Genomic DNA, 24,431 nt, shown 5'->3' with positions numbered 1-24,431 from the left:
GTTGGTTTCCCACAATCTATAGATGCTCTGTTAGGTTAATTAAGCCGACCATAGGGGATTTGAATCTTGGCTGGTTCAGCAGGACCATGTATAGGCAGGCTGAATGTACCCAAGTTAATCGATCAACTTGGGTAAAAGCAGCCTCTCAGGTTTTACATGCAATTTTACTTGAACAGAAATAGGCTCTGCAAGAATGGTTAAGTTTAAAGTGGACCTGAACTCAAAAAGTGAAGATGACATCATATAGGGAACTTCTTAAATGTTTATTGTGCTTAAGCAGTACCCTGAAAATGTAACTTTTGTCTTGACTTCCTCCTGAATAATAGCAGTGCAGTTCCTGGTATGTGAGGAGGTCTAGGCACATTGTTCCTACAGCCACCTAGTTGTAGCTGCAGTGTAAGGCTACTTTCAGACTGGGGCGGCGGTAAAGCGGCGCTATATTTAGCGCCGCTTTACCGTCATTTTAGCGGTGCAATTCGGCCGCTAGCGGGGCGGTTTTAACCCCCACTAGTGGCCGAAAAGGGGTTAAAAAGGGGTTTGCGGCGCTGTCCCATTGTTTTCAATGGGAAGGGCCACTTTAGGAGCGATGAATACAACGCTCCTATAGCGCTGCAAAAATGCGGCTTGCAGAACTTTTTTAACCATCCTGCAAGCGCAGCGCTCCAGTGTGAAAGCCCTTGGGCTTTCACACCGCAGAGCGCTTTACAGGAGCTATTTTTAGCGCTGTAGCGCCTGTAAAGCACCTCAGTGTGAAAGTAGTCTAAGATCTAAGGTACTGCTAGTCTCAAAAGATTTGGTGATGTCACTACCGTTTTGCTCACAGTTCTCCTTTTTGGAGGCCCTGACGTGAGGAAGCAAAGCCCTACCTCTAACAAGGCAACTGCGAAGAGATCTCAGGCAATACTGGTGACTAGTCCTTTGTCCTCTGCCTGCTGTTTTTTGGAGACAAAAGAGAGGGAAGGGACAGACAGCGCCACTGGTCTAATATGTTAATGTACGCCTTTATTAATACAATGTAAAAAGATCCTACTTACAAAGGTAGATGTATAGGGAACAATTAAGGGCAAAACTGTGTGCTGTACTGCTGTCAGTACACTGTTCCAAGTCGCACAAGGGAATCAGTCCATAACCCAGCCTCCAGATCACTGAGAATGTGCCAGCTCTTCCTAGGAGCTGAGCTGCCCCCAAATGTCCCGGTGCCAAAAAGGTCCACCACACCAATGACACCACCAGAGGATCCAGGTCGCAACAGGATGCGTTTCAAGGAAATCCTCCTCGTCTTCAGCGGACCAGCATACCTTTGGCCAATCATGGCTCAAGGGGACTAAGTCCACGCCCCACACTATATAAGGCTGCTTACATATCGCCGTTATAGTGGATGGTGATAGAGAGATTGAGCTAGATTAGGCAGGCAGGTTAGTTAGTTAGTGGCAGTGTATTTGATATATAGATTGTGTGTATATATATATATATATGTCAGACTAGTATGTGTGTGTGTGTGTGTATATATATATATATATATATACTCTGCATTCAGCGTAGCCTTTATATACAGTGCATTCGGCGGTGTACAGTAAATAATACAGTGCAAGCGCTGTACACAGTATATAATAGAGTGTGTACAGTTTCAAATACACTTCAAGCGGTGTACTCAGTATATAATACAGTGTAGTGCGGTGTTAAAAAAAAAAAAAAATACCCATCATGTCCAGAAGGCCTCCAAGGAGAGGCAGATGCTCACAGGCCACTACAAGAGGGCAAGCAGCCTCTGAAATAATATTTAACAGCAGGGACCGTTCCTACACCCAACAAGAGTAACTGTGAGGGGTTACTATGTTCTCCCACCACCAACACCTAAGGCCCAATTTTTCAGCAGAGTATATAGTGCAGTCCGTATAGCATATATACTGAAAATCAGAGTATATAGTGCCCTCAGTATAGTATATATAATACAGTGCAGGGTATATAGTGCAGTGTACAATATATTATATAGTGTATTGAAGTGGTTAAGGGGAGCCCTATGACAGAATTAAGAAAAAAAATACATGGGTTCCCCCCGTCCATACCAGGCCCTTTGGGTCTGGTATGGATGGGGGAACCCATGCCGTTTTTTTAAATGATTATTTATGTATATTGCCGAGATCTGGCAATACATTACAGCCGTGAGCAATTTGAAATGACATTTTTTCCTAATGAAATGTTATTGTGCTGCAGTACTTTTGTAAACATAGGAAAAATGTGCTACTTTACAGGCAGGCTAAGGGGACCCCCCAGGCATGATATTTAAAGGAATATTTTATTTTTATTGTTCCACCTTAAGCATTCTTAAAATCACTGCTCCAGAAAAAACAGCTGTTTAAAAACTTTTTTTTGCATTGATACATGTCCCCTGTAGACAGTACCCAGGTCCCCAAACACTTTTTTATGGCAATAACATGCATAAAAGCCTTTAAAATGAGCACTTTTAATTTTTCACATTCGTGTCCCATAGATTTTAATGGTGTTCACACAAATTTTTTGTCTGTTCGCAAGTTCTGGTGCGAACCGAACCAGGAGGTGTTCGGCTCATCCCTAGTTGACAGCAGCATGCTTTTAGTGTCCATTTTTAATGTCTTAAGGGGGCTGAGGGGTTAGCTGCACACTGAAGGTTTTTTTTACCTTCATGCATGAAGGTAAAAAAACTTCAGCCTTTACAACCACTTTAAGCATCCTATTGTGGCTCTTGAATGACTGTGCAGTCTATTACAGTTGCACCTTCCTGAGTCACCCATGTCAATCAAATTTGTCCTTCACCCTAGAGCAGCCTTTCCCAACCTTTTTACCCCAAAGGAACCCTTGCAATAATTTTCAGTCCTCAGGGAACCCCTGCTAGAGTAGTCCACCGGTGGTCATTAGGAAAATGTCCCTTCTGGTAGTGATGGTCAATGGGAAGAATGCTCCTTACATTGGTGGTCAGAATGCCACCCTTGCCACTATGCAGACACCATTACATTGGAGGTCAGTCAACCACAGCTCAAGGAACCCCTAGTCATCTCTGAAGGAACCCTGTTTGAGAATGACTGCCCTAGAATCTACTACAGATCAGCCACTGTAGAGAAGATGAACTTTCAGATGGCCCGAGTTGTGTATGAACCACTTTTGCTTACTTGCCTGACCAACTCTGCCATAGAGATCGATCTATTACTGTACCCAATTTAACAAAATAAAACAAATACAACCAGACTATTATTAGTAATGAGGAACTAAGGTAATGGGACCAGTGATACTCCCAGCAAATAAACAAATCAAGCATATAGGCTTGCAAAGGCAATATACCTTCTACAGCAAATGATTTGCATTAAAATAAAATACATGCTGCTGGGATGTTACTTCTACTACATTAGTAGTGGAATTTGCTGAACACATGGACTTGTTTTTTCCGAGCACTTGGAATTTGCCCTCTGGAAACGATAAATAAATGCAAAGTTAGGACGTGGCAGGGTGTCCATGTGATGATAATCACACAGAGTTTGCTTTTGTTTATCTATTAAGACCAGGTTGAGGGATAACAACCTGTAGTAACCTCAACTTGCTCAATTACTGTACGTTCCTCTTAAAGGGTCAGTTCGTTCAAGGCTGAAATTCCAGTCTTTAGTGGATGCTGGAGAGTTAAATGACCTGACGGTCTTGGTGAGATCTCAGGGCTTGAGTTCCTCAAACCAAACATCTGATGTGGCCATTATTAGGGGTTCCCACTCTCCCTGCTAGATTTTGCATTTATATTATAGATAGAACGTCCAGTCAGTTTTTTTAATAGTGAACTTGTCATGTTGTTGCCAGGAGTCTCCAATCTTTTCAGTACAAGGACCACATCGTAAAATTAACAAATATTCTCAGAACGCAAAAAAATATCAGTTATTAAATGAAAGTATAATATTTAAATGAATGAATAAGTTTTACTTAAATTTTTTTTTTTTTTATATATACAGCGTGATATGATTGAGATTAGAACAACTGAGAAAGACCTTCAGTAAAACTAAGTAAAGAAATTCCATATAACCCTGAGAGATTATTAAAGAGGAACTCCACCCAAAAAGGGAAGTTCAGCTTTAAGTCATCCTCCCTCCCTCCCTTTGTTTAATTTGGTATGTCGCTCCCACTTCCGCTCGGATCGCCTAGGTGATCAAAGCGAAAGTTCCACTCTCCCCCTCCCTGCAGTCTTCTGGGACATGTCACATTGACCATGTCAATATGCATTTTCTCCTGTGTATTTCTAACACTGAACTTCTGCTATGATCTCTAACATCCAGTGAAAAGACAGGAAAGTAACCACATGACTTCAGCATACCAAATCATGCTGAGGTGTGGAACAGCCAATCCTTGCAGAGCTGCTGAACAAAGGAGTGGGGATGGGAATTAAAAAACAATGCATGTCTTAGGCTAGTGCACGAGATATGTAAATCACCTGTCACTCACAGCAAGGGGGAGGATTTGACAAAGTTTTCCTCTGTTTGTCAAGTTTTATCTCACTGAACAATAAAAGAGGATTGCTCAGAGCTGGATTAACTCTGTGTGGCAAGACTGGGCTCAAATGATAGGAAATCTTATACTCTACATTATGACATTACAAAAAAAATTATAAATGTATTTATTTATTTTATTTTTACAGACTGAACCTTCTCTTTAAACAGCCAAACAAAAATAATTTCAGTCTGCACCTTTCTCATCAGAGTCTCCCATAACATCAGGATCCCCCCTATACATCATGGCATGATGTAGAAGTATCGGCCTGTATTTCTCAGCATTGAAGACACCACTGATCCTGACTAAATCTCCAACTCTATTTGCAGAAATGCAGGCCCAAATGTTCAAGGAACCTCCACCATGCTTCACTGTTGCCTGTAGACACTCATTATTGTACCGCTCTCCAGCCCTACAGCCAACAAACTGCCTCCTTCTACAGCCAAATATTTCAAATTTTGACTCATGGGTTCAGAGCACCTGCTGCCATATTTCTGCATCCCAGTTCCTATGTTTTCATGCAGTTGAGTCGCTTAGACTTGTTTCCACGTTGGAGGTGTGGCTTTTTGGCTGCAATTCTTCCATGAAGACCACTTCTGGATAGACAGTAGATGGGTGTACCTGGGTCCCACTGGTTTCCATCTGTGCTGATGGAACTGCTGGATATCTTCTGATGTTGAAGGAAAGTAAGCATTATGTGTCATCATCTGTTGCATTAAGTTTTCTTGGCTGACCATTGTGTCCACGGTCCTCATCGTTGCCCGTTTCTTTGTGCTTCTTCAAAAGAGCTTTAACAGCACATCTTGAATCCCCAGTCTGCTTTGAAATCTTTACCTAGGAGAGACCTTACTGATGCAATATAACTACCTTGTGTCTTGTTGATGTGCCAGGCCTTGCCAGGGTGTATGACCTGCGACATGAAGCTGCCTTCCTCAACCTCACCATAGTAGCAGACTTTGGCTGTTCCTCACCCAGTTTTAAGCCCCCTACACAGCTGTTTCTGTTTCAGTTAATGACTGTGTTTCAGCCTACTTATGAAATTGATAGAGTAAGCATACACCTGACTAATCCTGCAGAATCTGTGACTTTGTGCAAGTGTAAAGTATCGTACACACGATCAGATTTTCGAACAACCGTTCCTCTGTTTTTTGTGGCATGCTAGTCTCATGTCGAAAGTGAAGAGGTTACTCACCATACGAAAATTCTCATACGACAGAATACAACTTCAGAAGTGATGTAATGTGTTGAGTAGTTTTGTATGTATTCTTTCATTTCTGAGCATGCGTAGTCTTGCTCTTACAATTTTTTTGGGACGAAAACCATACTAATTGAATGAAAATGGGACGTTGAGTTGTGACAAAAATGTTAGAGTCTGCACATCCAGCTTTTGTCTAAAGAAAAATAACAGATGCAGCTGTTGAAAACCATACTAACGATCCGAAAATTGGCAGATCGTTCGGACAAAATTTTTCTTTCAATTTTCGTATCGTGTGTACAGGCCTTTAGAATTGATGCTGGTTTGAAGCCAAAGGTTTGTCACACCAAATATTGATTTGAGTTAGCTTTTTTTTTTTAATTGAGTGAGTGAACAGAAGAAAAATCTAACAATTAAAATAGATATTTTTGAAAGCATTCTTCAAAATAAATAGACTGCTTTAAAGTGGTATTAAACCCAATAGTAAACATTTATTATATTGCAGTTTACCAGTTCTTAGATGTGATGGTTGCATACGTTTTCTTTTTTTATGCTTTCTTTCTTTTATATTCACCTAGTGATCAGGCCAGTAAGACCTTTGTTTTTCAACAGAACAAGCAGTTAGAAGGTTGTGACAAACCATTTATCACTGTCAGGGGTGCTTAGAATGATCAGCTTTTATTTATTTATGTAAAACCTTTATCCCAAAAGGAAAAAAAAAAACTGCTGTTGTAACTGCTTATAAAGTGTAAGCTGGAGATTGGTTTCAATTTTAGTGTACCTAAATCTTCTAGTACATCCAAAAGTCTCCTACCCCCAGACTGACAATGCTGCTGTCCAAAGGTGTCTCTGTTGCTCATTTAGTCCAGGTTCACACTGATGTGGTGTGTAATTCGCTGCAAATTCTGTGCGGAGTCCGCCCCGCATCCAAATCGCAGCCTATTCATGCGAACCGTTTGTGAGTATGTATGTTGAATCGGTTCACAAAATGCAGTGCGATTTGCAGAATCGGATTGCATAGGTGTGAATGCCCATGCAATCCAATTCTGGTGCAGCCAAAAAAAGGGTCCTGCTCGTTTTTGGTGTGGATTCGGTGCGATTTGAGCCAAACAGAATAATTGCTCAAATTGCACTTCTGAGGAATTGCATGTGATTTGAACAGGAATGCGGTTCCTGCATCACATAGTGTGAACTGGCACTCATCCAGAGTGGAGACACTCTAATAAGGGAGGTATGGTATTGACCAGATCACCAGGTGAAAAAAATAAAAATGAATGCAGCCGCCACATCAAATGATTGGTAAGCTGCAATATATTACATTTTTGGTTTGAGGTTTAGTTCCACTTCACGCAATGCACTTCAGTGCAATAAACCCCATATGTATACATTACACACCAGGACCCTAAAGTTGACCATACAAGTCTTGAGAAACAACCAGGGCCACTTGTCTTGACAAACTTCAATTGAAAAATTGAAAGAGCCAGGTGGAAAATGGATGCAGCTGAACAGCAACTGCATTGATTCAGATGTAGTCATTGATCAGGTACTGAGACAGCTGCAGGTGTGGCCAATCTTGGAGTTGGAAACTGTTTACCTGAAAGACCGCAGGTCCTTTTTGATGGACTTTATGAAGCACCACCTAGCCTAGGGTAGGAACCAAGGTCCTTGTCCCCGGCATTAATTGCCAGTATGATCAAAAGCGCCCTTGTTCACATCAAATCCCTGACCTTACCCATTTCAATATCACCTTACTCAGAGCATCCTAAAAACATAAAGAAATGATCAGCAACCTAAACAATATAATAAACTGGATTTCAAGAAAGTAGACATAGGGAAATCATAACAAACTGATATAACTCACATAAAACAAAAGCTCAGAAATAAAGAAAAGGAACCAAAATGACAAAATGTTCAAAGATCCAGGAGCTCATGCAAAAATAATGATTTTTTTTTTTCACCAATTCCAAAGACATGTATAGTCTTGTGGCCTCTGTGGCTGTCCCTATTCTCATGTATTGGCTAGTTCAGTTCCTGAGGCAAACCGTGGACTGTAAACTTGATAGTTAAGAATATTTACTAGAATTATAGCAGAGCTCCAAAAAAACGCTAAATGCTCAGTCAAAATAGACATATATTTCATGATATCCCTACCGTACATCCTGTAAAGCTGGTCTTGTGAATACCAGGCAACAAAATATAACTCCAAAAAATGACTGGACAAAATTACAAGTTGTTTGGCAGGCAAAGCAGCAAACATACACTATATTACCAAAAGTATTGTGAGACCTACCTTTACTCGCACATGAACTTTAATGGCACCCCAGTCTTAGTCCGTAGGGTTCAATATTGAGTTGGCCCACCCTTTGCAGCTATAACAGCTTCAACTCTTCTGGGAATGCTGTCCACAAGGTTTAGGAGTGTGTCTATGGGAATGTTTGACCATTCTTCCAGAAGCACATTTGTGAGATCAGGCACTGGCTCGCAGTCTCCGCTCTAAGAGCTCTTACTGTTGTTTTTTGGCCGCTAGCAGGCCGCTTTTAACCCCCGCTAATGGCCAAAAAAGGGTTAAAAGCGCCGGCGCTGCTCATTAATTTCAATGGGCAGGGGAGCTTTAAGAGCGGTGTATACACAGCCTCGAAGATGCTGCTTGCAGGACTTTTTTAGCATCTTGCCAGTGCACCAGGCTTTCACACTGGAGTGAGAGAGGCGCTTTTCAGAAGCTTTGCAGGCGCTGTTTTTAGCGCTATAGTGCCTGTAAAGTGCCTTAGTGTGAAAGCAGCCAAATTCATCCCAAAAGGTGTTCTATCAGGTTGAGGTCAAGTTCCTCCACTCCAAACTTGCTCATCCATTAGACACACTCCTAAACCTTGTGGACAGCCTTCCCAGAAGATTGAAGCTGTTATAGCTGCAAAGGGTGGGCCAACTCAATATTGAACCTTATGGAATAAGACTGGGATGACGTGCTTGTAAAGGCAGGCATCCCAATACTTTTGGTAATATAGTGCAAGTGTATTTACCTGTACGAGGTTATTTTCTTGGAGTTTCAGTTCACTTGAATGGACTACTAATTGTTGCATGAGCTTTAGTGTACTATATACAAGCAACCAAAGGACTCAACCACATTTGGAAGAACCTAATTCTGTAAACACAAAATGAAAATTAGAAGTATACGGATATCATGGATTAAATCAGTATCTATTAAAATAAAGTCTTTTGCCATCTTCTGATTGCTTCTGTTCAATGCACCCATAATTTGGAGGTTCGGAGAGACTTTGGGGTGGGAAAGAGCCTCCAAACCCTTTTGGTCCTTATGGGTGAAGCCACCTGCAAGGGAGCCTTGAAAAGCATCAAAATAAATATAAAACACTGCGCTAACTAATGAGATAAATAAGAGCTGCTGCATACAGTCTGACAAAAACAATAAACTAGTATATGGAAAAAATGCAGCGCATATGCAAAAGAAATATAAATATGTGATTAAAATGGTGAGATAGTGCTAAAATAATTAGCCAAAGGTGAGTTAAACATAATGTCCATAAATGGGTGTGAATGTCCAACTGCACAGGAGGTGTGGGTACTCCAAGGGGTGGTGGTAATCTGATGGTTGTCAGAAGTCACCTTGCATCTTAAACCGACTTCCCAGCAGGATGAGCCAATAAGAAGAAATGCAAAAAAGACTCTTACCAGATCCCGTTGATTCCCGTGTCAGCGACAGGGAATCGCATGCGCAGTTTGTCACCAATGACACAGAGTGGAAGGTCTGGACTCTCCAATCCTCTGGGTTGCGGTCTGCATAGACTTCCGAAGACAACCGGATGGATCCTCACACAGAATGGCCAAAGCGTGGATCAGGAGTTTCCAAAAAAGGCACTAAGGAAGCAGTTGGAGGTGCTGGGCCTCATGCAGTGAATATAAAGACAAAAAGGATATGCCTCCACATAGTGCAGATAAAAGGGTGTTTTTATTGAGAAAACAACCATAAACAAATAAAAACGTGATCACAAAGGATAAAAACAAATGGGCAACATGGAGAGTGGTATATGAACCCGACGCGTTTCGACCTAGGGCTCTTCAACAGGGGCATAGACCACCCACTCCAGGTTGCCATATATATATAACTAAAAATATCAAGGGAGGACCAATCGCAATGGGTGAGAAAACAAGCCATTTCATTGGGTGAGTATAGTCACATGACTTACTTATATAACCCACCATGAGGTTAATTCTTAGTGTTTATAAATAAATGAAATACCACTTGGATGGAAAAAGGCAAATGTAGAGAGATCAACCTAACAAAGAAATAAATAACTAAGTAATCTCTCTGGTAATAATAAAAAAACTTCGTTTTCAGCTATTGATTAGAATCACTCCTCTGCTGACAGTACAGAATGATGTACCGCCCTGTCAGTCAGAGGAGCCAATCAAAAGGAAATTGACAAAAAGGTGCTGAATGGGACGGCCAATGAGCGGCTGTGTAAGAGCCAACCATTGTCCCCGCAAATCAGCATATCTAGCCCGTGGAGGGAATGACGTCACGTCCGTAGGCGTGTCCGGCATCTCCCTCACACGTGACTTGTCTGACCAATCAGAGAGCCAGCATCAGACACCGCTCTGCTGCTCGTAACGTCCGTACACAGCAGAGGGATATGACGCAGCCCTAAATACACACAAAATGTCTCGGCTCTCCAGCATCACCACTGACGGATGCTCGTTACGGCCAAAAAACAACTCAGATCAGTCTACAGAGACTATATAAAAAAGCGGGGCTGATGCTGACAATCCGGAAGTAAACTTAAAGGTTATTTGAACAGGAAAGGATATTATAATTGGGGACACAAAAATGAAAAATATATATTGTGATAAAAAACATCCTTGATTAGTAAAAATAAATGTGTAGAGGGATAACGTGAAACTCTCACATATATCACTAGCAATCCCTGTGTATTAAGAATCATTATAATAGACCCCAAACAGTCCGATTTAAAGGGGCAAATTTAAAATGCCTATCAATCTGGGGTGCAAATAATACGGAAATATAATGTGATGGTGAAAATGAATATGTAAAAAAAGAAAAAAGAAAGAGAATCAAGATTGATTAATGAAGGAGTTGAGGTCCCACTCCACGTTCAAACCAAACGGGAAGTAGGACCTCAACTCCCATATCCAATAGGTCTCAAGGCGTGAGACCCCTCGAAGCCGAGACTCTCCTCTCCAATGTGGAACAAATTTGTCTATTACTTGGAATAGAGTCCCTGCCGGGTCTTTGTTGTGACATTCCAAGTAATGATGAGGTACTGTGTGTTTGTTTTTGCCTTTCTTGATGCCTGCCACGTGTTCATTGACTCGTGTAGAAAAAGTCCTAATGGTGCGGCCGACATACTGTTTGTGACAGGGGCAAGTGATTAAATAAACAATGTATTGTGAGGTACAAGTTGTGAAATGTTTCATCTGATATGTTAGAAAGGTGACCGTAGATTTGAAAGTGGTGCTTTTTTGTCTACCTTGATGTTATGGAGGCAGACGTTGCATCTACGGCAAGGGTAGTAACCCTTGCATTCCTGAAAAAAGGATACTTTTTTGGGGGGATCTATTATATTCGGAGCAATCTGTCCTTGAATGGACCGTGCTCCCCTAAATATAACAGCCGCCCGTTCAGGAAGAACTGACCCAAGAAGATTGTCATTGAGAAGCACTTTCCAATGTTTCTTAAATATAGCTTTTACTTGTTTAGACTGGATGGAATGAGTAGTAAAAAAAGACCATTTGTGAATAGGTTCAGCTGTAGTTTTTTCGCGTTCTATCAAGGTAGATTCTCTATCTGTAAGTAATGCCCTATTCAATTCCTCATCTAGATGCTTAGGGTCATAACCCTTTTCGATAAATCGATCTCTCAAAACTTGTGATTGTGACCGGAAATCCATAACACTGGTGCAATTACGCCGTAGTCTCAAAAATTGGCTACGGGGGACAGACTTGAGCCATTGCTCCTGATGGTAACTGTCAACCGGAATAAATCCGTTCCGGTCTGTGGCTTTGAAATACGTGCGGAACTCAAGATGTTTTTCCACTACAAATATCTCTAAGTCCAAAAAATGTACACTAGTGGAACTGGCCTCGTACCTCAATATATCACAATATATATCACATATCACAATATATATTTTTCATTTTTGTGTCCCCAATTATAATATCCTTTCCTGTTCAAATAACCTTTAAGTTTACTTCCGGATTGTCAGCATCAGCCCCGCTTTTTTATATAGTCTCTGTAGACTGATCTGAGTTGTTTTTTGGCCGTAACGAGCATCCGTCAGTGGTGATGCTGGAGAGCCGAGACGTTTTGTGTGTATTTAGGGCTGCATCATATCCCTCTGCTGTGTACGGACGTTACGAGCAGCAGAGCGGTGTCTGATGCTGGCTCTCTGATTGGTCAGACAAGTCACGTGTGAGGGAGATGCCGGACACGCCTACGGACGTGACGTCATTCCCTCCACGGGCTAGATATGCTGATTTGCGGGGACAATGGTTGGCTCTTACACAGCCGCTCATTGGCCGTCCCATTCAGCACCTTTTTGTCAATTTCCTTTTGATTGGTCTGACTGACAGGGCGGTACATCATTCTGTACTGTCAGCAGAGGAGTGATTCTAATCAATAGCTGAAAACGAAGTTTTTTTATTATTACCAGAGAGATTACTTAGTTATTTATTTCTTTGTTAGGTTGATCTCTCTACATTTGCCTTTTTCCATCCAAGTGGTATTTCATTTATTTACAAACACTAAGAATTAACCTCATGGTGGGTTATATAAGTAAGTCATGTGACTATACTCACCCAATGAAATGGCTTGTTTTCTCACCCATTGCGATTGGTCCTCCCTTGATATTTTTAGTTATATATATATATATATATATGGCAACCTGGAGTGGGTGGTCTATGCCCCTGTTGAAGAGCCCTAGGTCGAAACGTGTCGGGTTCATATACCACTCTCCATGTTGCCCATTTGTTTTTATCCATTGTGATCACGTTTTTATTTGTTTATGGTTGTTTTCTCAAGAAAAACACCCTTTTATCTGCACTATGTGGAGGCATATCCTTTTTGTCTTTACATTCACTGCATGAGGCCCAGCACCTCCAACTGCTTCCTTAGTGCCTTTTTTGGAAACTCCTGATCCACGCTTTGGCCGTTCTGTGTGAGGATCCATCCGGTTGTCTTCGGAAGTCTATGCAGACCGCAACCCAGAGGATTGGAGAGTCCAGACCTTCCACTCTGTGTCATTGGTGACAAACTGCGCATGCGATTCCCTGTCGCTGACACGGGAATCAACGGGATCTGGTAAGAGTCTTTTTTGCATTTCTTCTTATTGGCTCATCCTGCTGGGAAGTCGGTTTAAGATGCAAGGTGACTTCTGACAACCATCAGATTACCACCACCCTTTGGAGTACCCACACCTCCTGTGCAGTTGGACATTCACACCCATTTATGGACATTATGTTTAACTCACCTTTGGCTAATTATTTTAGCACTATCTCACCATTTTAATCACATATTTATATTTCTTTTGCATATGCGCTGCATTTTTTCCATATACTAGCCTTGAAAAGCAGCAGGAAGGAATTAGCATGTGTCTATGAGTTATTGTGGAGTGGTTTACAGCTATGAACAAGTGTGGACTATGGAAACTGAGACTCTTGTTTTTCTGAGTTCCTGCAGCCTCTGCAGCACCCTAAAATAGACAGGAACCCAAAACCCCGGTGTGGGACTGGCAGTGAGCTTTAATATTGTTTTCATATTGCCAGAGTTATGGACTGTTTTTTTTTTTCTTCATCAAAATTAAAAGCAATGTAGCTTCTCAGATTCATTCATTTATGTGTGTAAATTTATAGGGTAACTCTACTTTCGTGGGGAAATGGGGGAAAAAAATAGCAAATATAAAAAAAATAATACAGCGTATACAATTGTGACACAAGTCATATTGTAATTGAATGTTATTAAAAACTACCTTTCCTTTTTCATTAGAGCCCTGCAGGTGCAGCAGCAGATTGATAATTATGAAACCACTCTCATTAGGCTCACTTTACCACATGGACACAGACACACAGGGATTACTTCAGAATAACAAAAGGTAGGAATCTGCAACTAAGTTTATTAAAATCCTTGTAAAGTACATAGCTCACCCAGAGGGGGATGTTTTTCTCTCAACAAAAGTGGAGTTATGCTTTAAGCTTGAGCTATTGAGCTTTGAAAACTTTACTTGCTATTTGGAAACCTATGACTAAGGAGAGACACAGTTGCTTTCACACAAGGAATTGGACCCTCTCTGTGGCAATGGGAGTAGAATGACCAATGGAAGGAGGAATGGTGCCCCATCGTTGGTGTCATTGGAAAGAGTAGTGCCCCTTTGCTAAGTGGGAGAAATAGCGCCTCATCATTGGTGTCAGTAGGAAGAATAGTGCCATATCATTAGCATCAGTGGAAGGAATAGTGTCCCAAGGGCCAGATAACAGTAGGCAGAGGGCTGCATCTGGCCCTCAGACTGCAATTTGAGAACCACTGAACTTACATACAGTGCATCCACAAAGTATTCACAGCACTTCACTTTTTTCACATTTTGTTATGTTGCAGCCTTATTCAAAAATTGATTACATTCATTATTTTCCTCAAAATTCTACAAACAATACCCCATAATGACAACGTGAAAGAAGTTTGTTTGAAATCTTTGCAAAAAAAGATTAAAAATAAAAAAGTCCCGTGTACATAAGTATTCACAGCCTTTGTCATGACACTCAAAATTGAGCTCAGGTGGATCCTGTTTCCACTGTTCATCTTTAAGATGTTTCTACAATTTGCTTGGAGTCCTCCTGTGGTAAATTCAGTTGATTGGACATTATTGGGAAAGGCACACACCTGTCTATATAAGGTCCCACAGTTAACAGTATATGTCAGAGCTCAAACTAAGCCATGAAGTCCAAGGAATTGTCTGTAGCCCTCTGAGACAGGATTGTATCAAGGCACAGATCTGGGGAAGGGTACAGAAAAATTTCTGCAGCATTGATGGTCTCAATGAGCACAGTGGCCCCCATCATCTGTAAATGGAAGAAGTTTGGAACAGCCCAGCCAAACTGAGCGATTGGGGGAGAAAGAAGAGCCTTAGTCTGGGAGGTGAACAAGAACCCGATGGTCAGTCTGACAGAGCTCCAGCATTTCTCTGTGGAGAGAGGAGAACCTTCCAGAAGAACAACCATCTCTGCATCACTCCACCAATCAGGCCTGTATGGTAGAGTGGCCAGACGGAAGCCACTCCTCAGTAAAAGGCACGACAGCTCGCCTGGAGTTTGCTAAAAGACACCTGAAGGACTCTTAGACCATAAGAAACAAAATTCTCTGGTCTGATGAAACAAAGATTGAACTCTTTGGTCTGAATGGCAAGTGTCATGTCTGGAGGAAACCAGGCAACGCTCATCACCTGACCAATGCCATCCCTACAGTGAAGCATGGTGGTGGCAGCATCATGCTGTGGGGATATTTTTCAGCAGCAGGAACTGGGACACTAGTCAGGATCGAGGGAAAGATGAATGCAGCAATGCACAGAGACATCCTTGACAAAAACCTGCTCCAGAGGGCTCTGGGGTGAAGGTTCATCTTCCAGCAGAACAACGACCCTAAGCACACAGCCAAGATAACAAAGGAGTGGCTACAGGACAACTTTGTAAATGCCCTTGAGTGTCCCAGCCAGAGCCCAGACTTGAACCCGATTGAACATCTCTGGAGAGATCTGAAAATGGCTGTACACCGACACTCCCCATCCAACCTGATGGAGCTTGAGAGGTCCTGCAAAGAAGAATTGGAGAAACTGCCCAAAAATAGGTGTGCCAAGCTTGTAGCATCATACTCAAAAAGACTTGAGGCTGTAATTGGTGCCAAAGGTGCTTCAACAAAGTATTGAGCACAGGCTGTGAATATTTATGTACATGGGATTTTTTTTATTTTTAATAAATTTGCAAAGATTTCAAACAAACTTCTTTCACGTTGTCATTATGGGGTATTGTTTGTAGAATTTTGAGGAAAATAATGAATTTAATCAATTTTGGAATAAGGCTGTAACATAACAAAATGTGGAAAAAAGTGAAGCGCTGTGAATACTTTCCGGATGCACTGTATAACAAGTGTAAGATTTTTGAAATATATATTTTCCTGCACATTAAATAATAAATTTAATAGCTAAGTAACACAATTCAACCAGGCTTTGAAGAAAAAAAAATACTTTTTGCATTAACGTGACCATTTTTTTTCTCCACTATGCTTCCTCTGTTATTGGAAAATACATTTGTCTCTACATGTACACAGGCAATAGTAAATACTAAACAAGTAACTTTTTCCCATCCCATTAAAAAAAGTGTAAGATATATATTAGGTTTTTAACAAATAGACACATTTTACTAAATACAAAAAAAAAAATGGATAGTATTTATCTAATACTGTGCATGATAAATTTGTATTATCGTATGTGGCTCTAATACAGGGACAGCAGCACCACCTAGTTTACTTGTTGATTATTATTTTTAAGATAGACCAAAGAAAACATCATAATACAGTATGCTAAGCCTTACAGTGCTTCAGCAGGAATCACAGCTCAATGTACAACTCAGGGCAGCAATAAAGGGGTTCTTATTTCTTACCTTTTAAAACTGCTAGACTATCATTGCCCTCGCACTTACTTCAACACTTTTGAGGTCATTGACCTGGAGAAACATATGCAGTCTGAGAAAAAGGCAACTGTCCTCATCCACACACGTAAGCTGGGTCAGCGGCTTAAAAAGTATTGAAGCCAAAGAGTCAGTATGATAGCCAGGCAACCAGCATTTTCAGCATGAGCGGTCAGTAATGGCAGACACCGATCGAGTGACAGTGCATGTGTAGCTCAGTTTACAGCCATGGCCAAAAGTTTTGAGACTGACACAAATATAAATTTTCACAACGTCTGCTGCCTCAGTTTTTATGATGGCAATTTGCAATTAATTTCAACTCATCTGATCACTCTTCATAACACTCTGGAGTATATGCAAAGTCCCTCTTTGCCATGAAAATGAACTTAATCCAAAAAAATAAAAATTCCCGCTGCATTTGTGAAGAAGGCTTCAGGATGCCCACAACAGTCCAGCAAGTGCCAAGACGGTCTCCCACAGTTGTTTCAGTTGCAGGATCGGGGCACCACCAGTGCAGAGATTGCTCAGGAATGGCAGCAGGCAGGTGTGAGTGCATCTGCACGCACAGTGAGGAGAAGACTTTTGGATGATGGGATGGTGGCGAGAAGGGCAGCAAAAAAGCCACTTCTCTCCAGGAAAAACATCAGCGGCAGAGTGATATTCTGCAAAAAGTACAGGAATTGGACTGCTGATGAGTGGGGTAACGTCATTTTCTCTGATGATTCCCCTTTCCGATTGGGGCATCCAAAAAAAAAAACCTTGTCTGGGGAGGAAAAGGTGAGCGCTACCATCAGTCCTGTGTCATGCCAATAGTAAAGCATCTTGAGACCATTCATGTGTGGGGTTGCTTCTCAGCCAAGGTAGTGGGCTCATTCACAATTTTGCCTAAGAACACAGCCATGAATAAAGAATGGTACAAAAACATCCTCCGCGAACAACTTCTCCCAACCATCCAAGAACAGTTTGGGGAGGAACAATGCTTTTTCCAGCATGATGGAGCACTTTGCCAAAAGGTCAAAGTGATAACTAAGTGGCTTGGGGAACAAAAGATGGAAATTCTGGGTCCATGGCCAGGAAACTCCCCAGGCCTTAATCCCATTGAGAACGTGTGAACAAAAAAAACCCCCACAAATTCTGACAAACTCCAAGCATTGATTATGCAAGAATAGGCTGCCATCAGTGAGGATGTGGCCCAGAAGTTGATTGACAGCATGCCAGGGCGAATTGCAGAGGTCTTGAAAAAGAAAGGTCAACACTGCAAATATTGACACTTTGCATAAAGTTAATGTAATTGTCACTAAAAGCCTTTGACACTTATGAAATGCTTGTAATTATATTTCAGCATACCATAGGAACATCTGACAAAAAGATCTAAAAACACTGAAGCCACAAACTTTGTGAAAATGAATATTTGTATCATTCTCAAAACTTTTGGCCATGGCTGTATATTCCAGCACAGTGCCTGTGTGCCGGGATGAATGCACTTCTGTGCATGTGTGGGAGTGATTTCGTCCTGCACCGTCCAATCAAGGTGGGCGAAGACCGTCACCTGGAAGAAGCCGGAGAAAAGATGTCAGCGAGGGACCTCGTGGTGGTTGGACCACTGAAACAAAAAGGTGAGTATCATTAAGTTTAGTTCTGCTTTAACAAGCAGGTGATTGGGTGCTAGGATGTGGCGTGGTCCTAGGAACCAATGGTAGGACTGGTGCGCTATGATTAGAAGGGAGGCATTTTCTGTAAAGGACACTGATAGGAAGGGAGGGCCAAGAACACTGATGTAAAGGGGACTGTGCTGTAAGAGGAGGGGGGGGTGTTGGGGGACATATGTAAGGAGCAGGGGTGCTGAAATTAATCGATGCATCGCTATTCGGGTGTCCCCGATGCATAAAAACTGGAAAATCGATTGCGGGTGACGTCATGACGACTAGCCCCGCCCCTCCCAGGAAAGCGCTCGGAGCGTATTTTTAAAATTACTTTCTTTTAATAAATTCTGTGTTACAATGGATGATGTGCCCCTTTTTAAAAAACTATGTCACTTCATACCGAATTTCACAGTAGTACGATATATCCCGCTCATGTGACTCCCGTCCCACCCCTCTCCGCTCTCCTGAGTCCTGACATCAGCGGGGAATTCTCAGTCCCGCCCGCCTCTCTTCTGATACGATAGCTATAGTCAGCGGGCGGGGCTGAGAATTCCCCGCTGACGTCAGGACTCAGGACACATGAGAGGAGAGAGGCGAGAGCCGGGACGGGCCGGGAGTCACATGAGCGGGATATATCGTACTACTGTGAAATTCGGTATGAAGTGACATAGTTTTTTAAAAAGCACATCCAGCTGGCCACATCATCCATTGTAACACGGCATTTATTAAAAGTAAGTAATTTTAACAGTAAGTAGAGTACAAATCTGTTTGTACTCTACTTACACCTCTCGCTCCGTGCTGACAGGTCTCTGGGTATCCTGTGCACTTTCCAATGTTAACTCCTAGTGTGCTGGAAGGTGCAAACAGGAATGCCAAGGAACTGTCAGCACCAGTGGTGGCCCGTGCATTGTGGGGGGGGGGGGGGGTTAGTGAAGTGATGGCTGCATTTAATGGGCACACAGGTGGCTGTGTTTGACGGGCACAAGTGGCTGCGTTTGACGGGCACAGGTGGCTGCGTTTGATCGGGGAGGTTCAGTATTTTTCAGTTTGTTTGCGCCCCCCCAAAACATTTTGAGCACCAGCTGCCACTGGTCAGCACAGAGACAGTACAGGAAACTTCACAGGGCTGTTTGTCATCTGTGGATTGTAATCCCTCCTGACCTCCCAGTAGCAGTGTGTGTGAATGCCTGTACCCTGTAGTGCACCAGATTAGTGCACTTTTTAAGGGAGTGAGGTTATTTTTAATTCAAAGCGGAGTTCCAGTCAATTTTTTGTTTATTAAAAGTCAGCAGCTACAAAAAAGTGTATCTTCTGACTTTAAATAAAAAGACACTCAACCCTTCTCTCCCCTGCCTGTACACAGTGCTGGCAATACTACTATGGGCATCCGGCTGTGACAGCTCGCAGCTTCACAGCCCGGTGCGCATGTCTCACTACGCTTTCCTGCATAGCCGGGCAATCTTTTGGGAACTGTGAGGTGTCCCAGAAGATTGCAGGGTGGAAGGGCCACCTAGGTGGCCCAAGCGGAAGTGGGAGCTCGTCGGTAATCGTGATGCATCGCGGAATCGAATCGAAGACCAGTTAATCGAATCGTGAGACCAGTGAAGATGCGCACCCCTAGTAAGGAGGGGGTGTTGGGGTATTGTAAAGCAAGGGGGATGTAAGGTGGGGGGGGGGGGACGACTGTGATGTAAGGAGGGGATGTTGGGTGATTGTGTTTTGAAGGGGGGCCGAGTACATTAATGTAAAAGGGAGGACTGTGATGTTAAGGGGGTTTGTGATGTTGATGGGGAGAAACTGTAATGTGAAGGGGAACTGAGGACACTAAAAGGGGGGGTCTGTACTGTGAAGGATCTGAGTCATTGTACAAAACAAAAGATTCTGCTGGCAGAGAGTTTTACTGAGCAGACCTCCATAAATTTGAATTAAATACCTCTGCATTGAAGTAAAAAAATAAAAACGCCTAGCATGTTGTACTACTTTAACCACTTCCCGTTCGCCCTATAGCAGAAGGACGTGCACGAAGTGGGCAAGTTATCCTGACTGGACATCATATGACATCCAGCAGGATAAGCCGCGCCTGGCGGTTGTTGGTGTGGTGTGTCAGTCTGACACACCGCATCACAGATCTCAGTGAAAAGCCTGACGTAGGTTCTTTATCATGTGATCAGCTGTGTCCAATCACAGCTTAAAAAGGAAGAGCCATGTATCGGCTTTTTTTCCATTTGCGCTGACAGACATGAGTAGAGGAGAGCTGATCGGCTGCTCTCCTGATGGGGGGGGGGGGGGGGGGGGGTGTGTCTGTGCTGATTGATTACAAGTGCAGCCCCCCCCCCCCCCCCGAGGATGCCCACCCAGGATCACCAGGGTTGCAAATCAGTGCCCATTACGTGCCAATTAACCGCATGCCGACCAGCCGCCGCAGTTGTACTGCGACATGGCTCGGCTGCACAAATCGCCGTCATGTTACGTCGGTAACTTAGACGGCCACTAGGGGGCAGGTGCTCGCTGCCTGCTCACCCACGGAGCCAATGCGAGTGCCTGGCGGAGTATGAACAGCGATCTATCATCTCCCCTGCACAGTCCTATCCCCCCCTTCAGTTAGAACACACACTAGGACACACTTACCCAGTGTTAATTTAGTCCACTAAAACGACTAAAACTAAATGAAAAACTTAGTCGACTCAAACAATTGAGATGACTAAAATACAACTAAAACTAAAAGCCATTTTAGTCAAAGACTATGACTAAAACTAAATTGCAATTACTGAAATGTACTGGAGATTTTAGTCGACTAAATACAACTAAAACTAAAACAATTGCATAAGACTAAAACTAAAATGCCATTTTAGTCCTAAGACTAAAATTAACACTGCACTTAACCCCTTCACTGCCAGTGACATTTTTACAGTAATCAATGCAATTTTATAGCACTGATCGCTGTAAAAATACCAATGGTCCCAAAATTGTCCGATGTGTCCGCCATGTCGCAGCCCCGATTAAAAAAAAAAAAAAAAAAAAATATTGCAGATCACCGCCATTACTTGTAAAAGAAAAAAAAATTAATAAACAATAAAAAAGCCATAAAAATATCCCCTATTTTGTAGACACAATAACTTTTGCACAAACCAATCAATATACGCTTATTGCGATTTTTTTTACCAAAAATATGTAGAAGAATACATATCGGCCTAAACTGAGGAAAAAAACTTTTTTTTTTTCTATATTTTTGGGGGATATTTATTATAGCAAAAGGTAAAAAAATTGAGTATTTTTCAAAATTGTCGCTCTTTTTTTGTTTATAGCGCAAAAAATAAAAACCGCAGAGGTGATCAAATACCACCAAAAGGAAGCTCTATTTATGGGAAAAAAAGGATGTTAATTTTGTTTGGGTACAACGTCGCACGATCGCGCAATTGTCAGCTAAAGCGACGCAGTGCCGAATTGCAAAAAATGCTCTGGTCAGGAAGGGGGTAAATCCTTCCGGGGCTAAAGTGGTTAAATAAGGCCCTTATTGTACCCATTAGGCTTCACATGTAAAACATTACCATACAAATTAAAATTGGTATCATTATAGAATGAGGCCACTTTTTCTAAAAACAAACATCAGTGGATTCTGTGCATATCTTTCACATTTCACAGTATTAGGCAGCAGCTGTCTGGCATGTCTGTCACACTCGCCATATGGGTAGTGGAGCTGAATCACCGCCATACACACATGGCAATGAATTGCTGCTAATAACAACTATCATCTGTTACTGCATTAAATGAGAGTCTACATCGAGCAACGTGACAGCTTACACTGCTCATATACAGCCCCCACTGTCTAAACACACAAGTAGCCTTTTTATGGTATGGACCAATACTAGAAATGCTCTCTATGTAAAAATATGGGGTAGAAACAATGATCTGGACACAAATCTTCAGTCTGCTGAAAATAGTCGGTATTTCAAACTGGTGAAGAGTTGCTGAACCCAAGCCACCAAACATGGTCCATCAGAGGTAGAGGTCAGCCAGATCAATTAATGCACATACCATTGAGTCAATAAGAGCATCTATACGTCGCCATTAGCCCTGGTTCACACTAGAACAGTGATGGTGCACCTTGGCACCCCAGATGTTTTGGAACTAAATTTCCCATGATGCTCAACTACACTGCAGAGTGCATGAGCATCATGGGAAAATGTAGTTCCAAAACATCTGGGGTGCCAAGGTTCACCATCCCTGTACTAGAATGTGGTGAGGAATGCACGTTTCCAGCACCAGATTCAAGGTGCACTGCTGTTAGCAATGCTCAATGTTAGCAACACCCCAAATGCTGATCGTAAATGCAGTGCTTTTTCCTGCACCAGAACGCATGGTACAAAACAACCATGTGATGCAGTTGTAGTGCATGAACTACTTTGGTACACCACACTGAATCGCATTACAATCCGATTGTACAACCTAAGATTATAGATTTGCCATTTATCTTATATTGTGAGAGCCAGACTGGATATAAATTACATGTATTTGCTTAGGCGAGCTCTCTTACAACACATTTGTGGGTAAATCTAAAACTGGCTTTCTGAATGTACCCACACAATAATGACCTCTAAAAGTACCAAAACTTTGTAGCTTGATAGCTTACCTAAACAGTGCATTTATTATGTATCCAATGAAGCATATTCATGTATTGTAGCTTTTGGTAGATTTAGGGCAGGGATATGCAATTAGCGGACCTCCAGCTGTTGCAGAAGTCCCATGAGGCATAGCAAGACTCTGACAGCCACAAGCATGACACCCTGAGGCAGAGCATGATGGGACTTGTAAGTTTTGCAAAAGCTGGAGGTCCGCTAATTGCATAGCCCTGAGCTAGGGTGATGGCACACTACAATCCTGTCACTGTCAACAACTGTTCAGGGATGGTAGAATAGCAGAGCGGAGAACATACCCACCTACCTCCATGCATCTCTCTCCTTGTCCAGATTAGCAAGCCATCACTACTCTGCTAACATAGTAGCAAAGTAGATGAGCATTTTCTTCGCATAGCAATCCTGTCCCTGGCAAGTTGTCACCAGCAAAATGATCACTAGTGTGCCATGGCCCTAAAAGGAGACTGTACGATTAGATTGGAATGTGTTCAGCATTACTTGCTCTGGTTGTAAACAGGGCATGCATGCTTCAAATTGTTTCCAAGCATGCGTAGGAATTTTGCACGTCGGAATTGCCACAGACGATCGCATTTTCGGGTAGGAACTTTTTCCGACCGAAAAATAGAGAACCTGCTCTCAATCTTTTGCTGGCGGGAATTCCACCAGAAAAAGTCAGATGGAGCATACACATGGTCGGCATTTCCAACCAAAAGCTCACATCGGACTTTTGCTGGCGGAATTTCCGCTCGTGTGTACAGGGCATTAGGGTCACTTTTTACATAGGTTGAAAAAAGACACAAGACCATCTAGTTCAACCAATTAAAAAAGGGGAAAAAATAAAAATACAATCCCATATACACAATCCTATACTCACAGTTGATCCAGAGGAAGGCAAAAAAATAAAGCAAAACATGATCCAATTTGCAGCAGCAGGGGAAAAAATTCCTTCCTGATCCCCTGAGAGGCACTCCCTATTTCCTGGATCACTTTACCTAGTTGGCTGCCGTTCTCTGCACTATTTTCGGTTGCCTGATATCCTTTGACTGACCAATGTAATGAGGCAATGCAATTTCTTTTCCAACCATTTTCAATTTGTTTTATTTCAACATAACTTACTAAGACTAAGGCCAGCTGCACACGAGTATAATCATTTACCAATATTTATACTCAGGATCTTGTTGACAGAAAGATCCTGAGTAAAATGTTCTGTAAACACGCATATAGACGTGTACAGACTAGTAAAATTCTTCTTCATTGCCAGTGTTGTAATATACTCATTTATGCTGACATAAACATGCTTATAGATGCGCATAAATTACTGCACTCTATCTTTCTATCTGTGTTTTATGGCTCGGTACTCATCACTGTATTACTGATCCTCACTCAGCTGTGTGCATTGTTCCATAGACAACAATGCATCTAATTTCAAATCAGTAAAAAAAACCTGCCGTTTTATACTCCCGTGTGCAAGAGGCCTAATATTGTGGTAAAGAATTTCTGCAGCATCAAGTATTCCACTATCTAAAGGAATCTGCCATTCTTATAAATACAACTTACCGTTTACACCAGGGATATGCAATAAGCGGACCTCAAGCTGTTGCAGAACTACAAGTCCCATGAGGCATAACAAGACTGACAGCCACAAGCATGACACGCAGAGGCAGAGCATGATGGGACTTATAGTTTTGCAACAGCTGGAGCTCCGCTAATTGCATAACCCTGGTTTACATCAATGCCACGTGAGCTGTAAAATAAATA

The sequence above is a fragment of the Aquarana catesbeiana genome, linkage group LG10 (assembly GCF_042186555.1).
Source record: "Aquarana catesbeiana isolate 2022-GZ linkage group LG10, ASM4218655v1, whole genome shotgun sequence".
In the NCBI taxonomy this organism is placed as follows: domain Eukaryota; kingdom Metazoa; phylum Chordata; class Amphibia; order Anura; family Ranidae; genus Aquarana; species Aquarana catesbeiana.
This window is presented reverse-complemented; position numbering follows the sequence as displayed.